Consider the following 9,629-nt stretch of genomic DNA (forward strand, 5'->3'; position numbering starts at 1 on the left):
CATTTTCGAAAATTCAGAGAGACCATAATAGAATATATCTAATATGGTCCATTCAGAAAACATGTCAGATGGACATCTCTTGGTCAGCTGCTTGTATCTTTCCCAAGCTTCATAGAGGGATTCACCATCTTTTTGTTTGAAGGTTTGAACATCCACTCTCAGCTTGCTCAGCTTTGGAGGAGGAAAGAATTTATCTAAGAATACAGTGACAAGCTTATCCCATGAATCCAAGCTATCCTTGGGTTGTGAATCCAACCATACTCTAGCTCTGTCTCTTACAGCAAAAGGGAAAAGCAAGAGTCTGTAGACTTCAGGATTAACTCCATTTGTCTTTACAGTGTCACAGATCTGTAAGAACTCAGTTAAAAACTGGTAAGGATCTTCAGATGGAAGTCCATAAAACTTGCAGTTTTGTTGCATTAAAGCAACTAGTTGAGGCTTAAGCTCAAAATCATTAGCTCCAATGGCAGGAATGGAGATGCTTCTTCCATCAAACTTGGACGTTGGTTTAGTAAAGTCACCAAGCATTCTCCTTGCATTATTATTATTATTTTCTTCCGCCATCTCTTTCTCTTGTTCGAAAATTTCAAGAAGGTCTCTTCTGGATTGTTGTAATTTAGCTTCTTTTAATTTTCTCTTCAGAGTCCTTTCAGGTTCTGGATCAATTTCAACAAGAGTGCCTTTATCCCTGTTCCTGCTCATATGAAAGAGAAGAAAACAAGAAAAGAAAAAGGAATCCTCTATGTCACAGTATAGAGATTCCTTTATGTTAGTAGAAGAAGAAGGGGTAGAAGAAGATTGGAAAAAAGAAACACAACTGTGAGGATGGCAGAGATGTGAGATGAGATGAATGAAGAGAGGTGAAGAGAAGTGTTAGTAATTAAATAGAAGAAGAAAAGAGAAGAGAGAATTTGAAAATAATTTTTGAAAAAGTGGTTAGTGATTTTCGAAAATTAAAAATAAATGTGATTAAAATTAAAACATGAAACAATTAGTTAATTAAAAAGAATTTTTGAAAAAGAGGGAGGTATTTTCGAAAATTAGAGAGGGAAAAGTAGTTAGGTGGTTTTGAAAAAGATAAGAAACAAACAGAAAGTTAGTTAGTTGATTGAAAAAGATTTGAAATCAAAATTGAAAAAGATAAGAAGTTAGATAAGATTTTTGAAATCAAATTTTGAAAAGATAAAGTTTTTGAAAAAGATAAGATAAAAATAAAATAAAAGTTTTAAGAAAAAGATATTTTGAAAAAGATTTAATTTTTAAAATTACTTAGCTAACAAGAAACTACAAGATAACATTTTAGAACTTAAAGATTGAACCTTTCTTAACAAGAAAGTAACAAACTTCAAATTTTTGAACCAATCACATTAATTATTAGCTAATTTTCGAAAATTTGATATAAAGATAAGAAAAAGATTTTGAAAATATTTTGAAAAAGATTTTTGAAATTTTCGAAAATAATAAAAAAAATGAAAAAGATATGCTTTTTGAAAAAGATTTTGAAAAGATAAGATTTTTAAAATTGAAATTTTGACTTGACTTGTAAGAAATAACTAATTTTGAAAATTTTTGACCAAGTCAACCCAAAATTTCGAAAATTTGGAGGGAAATAAGGAAAAGATATTTTTTTGATTTTTGAATTTTTAATTATGGAAGAGAAAAAACAACAAAAATACTTTATGCATGAAATTTTTAGATCAAAACAATGAATGCATGCAAGAATGCTATGAATGTCAAGATGAACACCAAGAACACTTTGAAGATCATGATGAACATCAAGAACATAATTTTGAAAAATTTTTGATGCAAAGAAAACATGCAAGACACCAAACTTAGAAATTTTTAATGCATGGAAAATATGAATGCAAAATGCACATGAAAAACAACAACAATACAAAACAAGAAATCATCAAGATCAAACAAGAGGACTTATCAAGAACAACTTGAAGATCATGATGAACACTATGAATGCATGAAATTTTCGAAAAATGCAAGAAAAATTTTTAAATCATGCAATTGACACCAAACTTAAAAATTGACTCAAGACTCAAACAAGAATAAAAAATATTTTTGATTTTTATGATTTTCTAATTTTTTTGTATTTTTACTAATTATTTTCGAAAATAAAGTTTTGAAAAACGAAAAATAAAAGAAAAATTTTGAAAAAGATTTTTGAAAAGAAAAGTACCTAATCTGAGCAACAAGATGAACCGTCAGTTGTCCATACTCGAACAATCCCCGGCAACGGCGCCAAAAACTTGGTGGACGAAATTGTGATCACTTGTTATTTGTTTATAAAGGATGTATACTCTTATGGCACTGTTTATTTTCTTCACAACTCCGTTCAACTAACCAGCAAGTGTACTGGGTCGTCCAAGTAATAACCTTACGTGAGTAAGGGTCGAATCCACAGAGATTGTTGGTATGAAGCAAGCTATGGTCACCTTGTAGATCTCAGTCAGGCGGATTTAATATTGATTTATGGGTTTCGAAAATAATAAAAGAGATAAATAATAAAAAGGATAGAAATACTTATGCAGATTCATTGGTGGGAATTTCAGATAAGCGGAAGAAGATGCTGTAGGGCTCTCGGACGCCTGCTCCCCTACTCCTTCTACTCAATCCTTCTTACTCCTTTCCATGGCAAGCTTTGTATAGGGGTTCACCATCAGCTGTGGCTACTTTCAATCCTCTCGGGGAAATATCCTATGCGGCTGTCACTCGCACAGCTAACCAGTCTGGAGGCATCACCCATGGCTGATGGCTACATCCCATCCTCGCAGTGAAAGCTAATGCTCACGCACTCTGTCACAGTACGGCCAATCACCGGTTGGTTTCCTCCCCTACTGGAATAGAATCCGTTGATTCTTTTGCGTTGTCACTACGCCCAGCAGGTTACAAGTTTGAAGCACGTCACAGTCATTCATTACCGGAATCCTACTCGGACACCATAGACAAGGTAGACTTTCCGGATTCCCAGGATCCTACTCGGAACACCACAGACAAGGTTGGACTTTCCGGATCCTCATAAATGCCGCCATCCATCTAGCTTATACCACGAAGATTCTGTTGGGGAATCTAAGAGATACACATTCAAGCTTGTGTTGCATGTAGAACGGAAGTGGTTGTCAATCACGCGCGTTCATAAGTGAGAATAATAATGAGGGTTATCTAACTCATCACATTCATCATATTCTTGGGTACGAATGAATATCTTGGAATAAGAATAAAAGAGGATTTGGATAAAAGAAAGTAGAACTTCATTAATCTTTGAGGTACAGCAGAGCTCCACACCCTTAATCTATGGTGTGCAGAAACTCCACCGTTGAAAATACATAAGCAAAGGGTCCAGGCATGGCCGAATGGCCAGCCCCCCTAAACGTGATCAATGATCTCCTAAGATGAAGAATAAAACAAAACTGAGACCAAAGATGTCTAATACAATAGATAAATGTCCTATATATACTAGACTAGTTCCTAGGGTTTACATGAATAAGTAATTGATGCATAAATTCACTTCCGGGGCCCACTTGGTGTGTGTGGGCTGAGCTTGATCAATCCACGAGCTAAGGTATTTCTTGGCGTTGAACTTTGAGTCATGACGTGTTTTGGGCGTTCAACTCCGGATCATGACGTTTTTCTGGCGTTTAACTCCAGAAAGGAGCGTGTACTTGGCGTTCAACGCCAAGTTACGTCGTCATTCTTCGAATAAAGTATGGACTATTATATATTGCTGGAAAGCCCTGGATGTCTACTTTCCAACTCCGTTGAGAGCGCGCCATTTGGAGTTCTGTAGCTCCAGAAAATCCATTTCGAGTGCAGGGAGGTCAGAATCCAACAGCATCAGCAGTCCTTTTGTCAGCCTTTTTCAGAGTTTTGCTCAAATCCCTCAATTTCAGTCAGAATTTACCTGAAATCACAGAAAAACACACAAACTCATAGTAAAGTCCAGAAATGTGAATTTAACATAAAAACTAAGGAAAACATCCCTAAAAGTAGCTTGAACTTACTAAAAATTATCTAAAAATAATGCCAAAAAGCGTATAAATTATCCGCTCATCACAACACCAAACTTAAATTGTTGCTTGTCCCCAAGCAACTGAAAATCAAATAGGATAAAAAGAAGAGAATATACTATAAAGTCTAAAATATCAATGAATATTAATTTAATTACATGAGCGGGACTTGTAGCTTTTTGCTTCTGAATAGTTTTGGCATCTCACTTTTTCCTTTGAAGTTTAGAATGATTGGCTTCTCTAGGAACTTAGAATTTCGGATAGTGTTATTGACTTTCCTAGTTAAGCATGTTGATTCTTGAACACAGCTACTTATGAGTCTTGGCTGTGGCCCTAAGCACTTTGTCTTCCAGTATTACCACCGGATACATAAATGCCACAGACACATAACTGCGTGAGCCTTTTCAGATTGTGACTTAGCTTTGCTAAAGTCCCCAGTTAGTGGTGTCCAGAGCTCTTAAGCACACTCTTTTGCTTTGGATCACGACTTTAACCACTCAGTCTCAAGCTTTTCACTTGGACCTTCATGACACAAGCACATGGTTAGGGACAGCTTGATTTAGCCGCTTAGGCCTGGATTTTTATTTCCTTGGGCCCTCCTATCCATTAATGCTCAAAGCCTTGGATCCTTGCTACCCTTGCCCTTTTGGTTTTAAGGGCTATTGGCTTTTTCTACTGCTCCTTCTTTTTCTATATACTCTTTTTAGCTCCATTTTTTTTTTCGAATGCTTCTTCTTTTTCACTGCTTTTTCTTGCTTCAAGAATCAATTTCATGATTTTTCAGATCATCAATAACATTTCTCTTTGTTCATCATTCTTTCAAGAGCCAACAATTTTAACACTCATAAACAACAATATCAAAAGACATATGCACTGTTCAAGCATTCATTCAGAAAACAAAAAGTATTGTCACCACATCAATATAATTAAACTAAATTCAATAATAATTTCGAAAATTATGTACTTCTTGTTCTTTTGAATTAAAACATTTTTCTTTTAAGAGAGGTGAAGGACTAATGGATTTTATTCATAGCTTTAAGGCATGGTTACATACTAATGATCATGAAATAAAGACACAAAACATAGATAAACACCATAATTAAAAACCGAAAACAGAAAGAAATAAAGAACAAGGAATGAATCCACCTGAGTGAGGGTGGCGCCTTCTTGAAGGTCCAATGGTGCTCTTTGAGCTCCTCTATGTTTCTTCCTTGCTTCTGTTGAATGATTCATAGTAATTTTGGTGTTTCTACCCTTAGTTGCTTCCAATATTTGTGTGGAGGATAACTTATCCCCTGAGGTATCTTAGGGATCTCTTGATTTGCAGCCACATGTTCTACCACTGAGCTATGACGGCTTATATTTTTAGTCTTTCCATCTCCCATGACTCAGAGGTGGAAGCTTTTTGTCTTCCCTTTGAGGTTTCTCTGGCTTTAGGTGCCATTAATGGTAATGGAAAAGCAAAAAAGCTATGCTTTTACCACACCAAACTTAAAATATTGCTCGCCCTCGAGCAAGAGAAGAAAGAAGAGAAGAAGAGGAAGAAGAAGAAGAAGAAGGAGGTGAGTGAGGGGAGATGGGTTCGGCTATATGGGTGGGATTGGGTGGGAAAGAATTTTGAATTTTGAAGGTGAGTAGGGTTTATAGGAAAGGGTGAGTGATGAATGAAAAACAGAAGGGATGACCATGAATGGGGAGAGAGAGGGCGAGGTAGGTGGGGATCCTGTGAGGTTCACAGATCCTGAGGTGTCAAGGAATTCCATCCTTGCACCAAATAGGCATGTAAAATGCCTCCATGCATCATCCTGGCGTTCAAACGCCCATTGGTGCATGTTCTGGGCGTTAAACGCCCATGTGATGCTTGTCTCTGGCGTTGAACGCCAGTTTCAAGCTTGTTTCTGGCGTTCAGCGCCAGATTGTCCTCTGTGTGCGCATTTTGGCGTTAAACGCCAGGATGTAGCTTGTTCTGGGCGTTCAGCGCCAGAAAGATGCTCTGTTCTGGCGTTGAACGCCAGCCAGATGCATCTTCTGGGCGTTGAACGCCGGCCCGTGCGTCCTCCAGGGTGAAAATTTTTTTCTTCTGTTTTTGACTCTGTTTTTAATTTTTTTTTATTTTTTCGTGACTCCTCATGATCATGTACCTAATTAAACACAAAAATAACAAAGAAACAAAATAAAATAAAATTAGATAAATAAAATTGGGTTGCCTCCCAACAAGCGCTTCTTTAATGTCAATAGCTTGACAGTGGCTCTCATGGAGCCACAAGGTGATCAGGTCAACTTAAGTGTGGTATTCCCAACACCAAACTTAGAGTTTGGATATGGGGTTTGGACACCAAACTTAGAGTTTGGTTGTGGCTTCACAACACCAAACTTAGAGTTTGACTGTGTGGGCTCTTCTTGACTCTAAACTGAGAGAAGTTCTTCATGCTTACTCTCTTTTGTCACAGAGGGATGGCCATGTGCCTAAAACACAAGGTAATCCCCATTCAATTGAAGGACTAACTCACCTCTGTTGACATCTATCACAGCTCCTGCTGTGGCTAGGAAGGGTCTTCCTAGGATGATGCATTCATCATCTTCCTTCCTAGTGTCTAGGATTATGAAATCAGTGGGGATGTAAAGGCCTTCAACCCTTACTAGCACGTCCTCCACTATTCCATAAGCTTGTCTTATGGACTTATCTGCCAATTGCAATAAGAACAAGGCAGGTTGTACCTCAATGATCCCCAGCTTCTCCATTACAGAGAGTGGCATAAGATTTATCCCTGACCCAAGATCACATAGAGCTTTTTCAAAGCTCATGGTGCCAATGGTGCAAGGTATTAAGAACTTGCCAGGATCTTGTTTCTTTTGAGGTAGAGTTCTCTGAATCCAAGTATCTAGTTCACTAATGAGCAAGGGAGGTTCACTTTTCCAAGTCTCATTACCAAACAGCTTGGCATTCAGCTTCATGATAGCTCCTAAGTATTGAGCAACTTGCTCTCCAGTCACATCTTCATTCTCTTCAGAGGATGAATATTCTTCAGAGCTCATGAATGGCAGAAGGAGATTTAAAGGAATCTCTATGGCCTCTAGGTGAGCCTCAGATTCCCCAGGATCCTTAATAGGAAACTCCTTCTTGCTTGAGGGACGTCCCAGGAGGTCTTCCTCACTGGGATTTTCGTCCTCCTCCTCCTTGGTGCATTCGGCCATTTTGATTAAATCAATGGCCTTGCACTCTCCTTTTGGATTCTCTTCTGTATTGCTTGGGAGAGTACTGAGAGGAGTTTCAATAACTTTCTTACTCAGCTGGCCCACTTGTGCCTCCAAATTTCTAATGGAGGATCTGGTTTCATTCATGAAACTAAAAGTGGCCTTTGACAGATCAGAGACTATATTTGCTAAATTAGAATTGTTTTGTTCAGAATTCTCTGTCTGTTGCTGAGAAGATGATGGATATGGCTTGCTATTGCCTAGCCTATTACGTCCACCATTGTTAAAACCTTGTTGAGGTTTTTGTTGATCCTTCCATGAGAAATTTGGATGATTTCTCCATGATGAGTTATAGGTGTTTCCATAAGGTTCACCTAAGTAATTAACCTCTGCCATGGCAGGGTTCTCAGGATCATAAGCTTCTTCAAAAGCTGCCTCTCTAGTACTGTTGGATGCATGTTGCAATCCATTCAGATTTTGAGAGATCATGTTGACCTGTTGAGTCAACACTTTGTTCTGAGCCAATATGGCATTCAGAGCATCAATTTCAAGAACTCCTTTCTTCTGAGGTACCCCATTGTTCACGGAATTCCTCTCAGAGGTGTACATAAACTGGTTGTTTGCAACCATGTCAATGAGTTCTTGAGCCTCTTCAAGCGTTTTCTTCAGGTGAATAGATCCACCTGCAGAATGGTCCAATGACATTTTCGAAAATTCAGAGAGACCATAATAGAATATATCTAATATGGTCCATTCAGAAAACATGTCAGATGGACATCTCTTGGTCAGCTGCTTGTATCTTTCCCAAGCTTCATAGAGGGATTCACCATCTTTTTGTTTGAAGGTTTGAACATCCACTCTCAGCTTGCTCAGCTTTTGAGGAGGAAAGAATTTATCTAAGAATGCAGTGACAAGCTTATCCCATGAATCCAAGCTATCCTTGGGTTGTGAATCCAACCATACTCTAGCTCTGTCTCTTACAGCAAAAGGGAAAAGCAAGAGTCTGTAGACTTCAGGATTAACTCCATTTGTCTTTACAGTGTCACAGATCTGTAAGAACTCAGTTAAAAACTGGTAAGGATCTTCAGATGGAAGTCCATAAAACTTGCAGTTTTGTTGCATTAAAGCAACTAGTTGAGGCTTAAGCTCAAAATCATTAGCTCCAATGGCAGGAATGGAGATGCTTCTTCCATCAAACTTGGACGTTGGTTTAGTAAAGTCACCAAGCATTCTCCTTGCATTATTATTATTATTTTCTTCTGCCATCTCTTTCTCTTGTTCGAAAATTTCAAGAAGGTCTCTTCTGGATTGTTGTAATTTAGCTTCTTTTAATTTTCTCTTCAGAGTCCTTTCAGGTTCTGGATCAATTTCAACAAGAGTTCCTTTATCCCTGTTCCTGCTCATATGAAAGAGAAGAAAACAAGAAAAGAAAAAGGAATCCTCTATGTCACAGTATAGAGATTCCTTTATGTTAGTAGAAGAAGAAGGGGGTAGAAGAAGATTGGAAAAAAGAAACACAACTGTGAGGATGGCAGAGATGTGAGATGAGATGAATGAAGAGAGGTGAAGAGAAGTGTTAGTAATTAAATAGAAGAAGAAAAGAGAAGAGAGAATTTGAAAATAATTTTTGAAAAAGTGGTTAGTGATTTTCGAAAATTAAAAATAAAATGTGATTAAAATTAAAACATGAAACAATTAGTTAATTAAAAAGAATTTTTGAAAAAGAGGGAGGTATTTTCGAAAATTAGAGAGGGAAAAGTAGTTAGGTGGTTTTGAAAAAGATAAGAAACAAACAGAAAGTTAGTTAGTTGATTGAAAAAGATTTGAAATCAAAATTGAAAAAGATAAGAAGTTAGATAAGATATTTTGAAATCAAATTTTGAAAAAGATAAAGTTTTTGAAAAAGATAAGATAAAAATAAAATAAAAGTTTTAAGAAAAAAATATTTTGAAAAAGATTTAATTTTTAAAATTACTTAGCTAACAAGAAACTACAAGATAAGATTTTAGAACTTAAAGATTGAACCTTTCTTAACAAGAAAGTAACAAACTTCAAATTTTTGAACCAATCACATTAATTATTAGCTAATTTTCAAAAATTTGATATAAAGATAAGAAAAAGATTTTGAAAATATTTTGAAAAAGATTTTTGAAATTTTCGAAAATAATAAAAAAATGAAAAAGATATGCTTTTTGAAAAAGATTTTGAAAAGATAAGATTTTTAAAATTGAAATTTTGACTTGACTTGTAAGAAATAACTAATTTTGAAAATTTTTGACCAAGTTAACCCAAAATTTCGAAAATTTGGAGGGAAATAAGGAAAAGATATTTTTTTGATTTTTGAATTTTTAATTATGGAAGAGAAAAAACAACAAAAATACTTTATGCATGAAATTTTTAGATCAAAACAATGAATGC

This window comes from Arachis stenosperma, chromosome 1 (assembly GCF_014773155.1).
Source record: "Arachis stenosperma cultivar V10309 chromosome 1, arast.V10309.gnm1.PFL2, whole genome shotgun sequence".
In the NCBI taxonomy this organism is placed as follows: domain Eukaryota; kingdom Viridiplantae; phylum Streptophyta; class Magnoliopsida; order Fabales; family Fabaceae; genus Arachis; species Arachis stenosperma.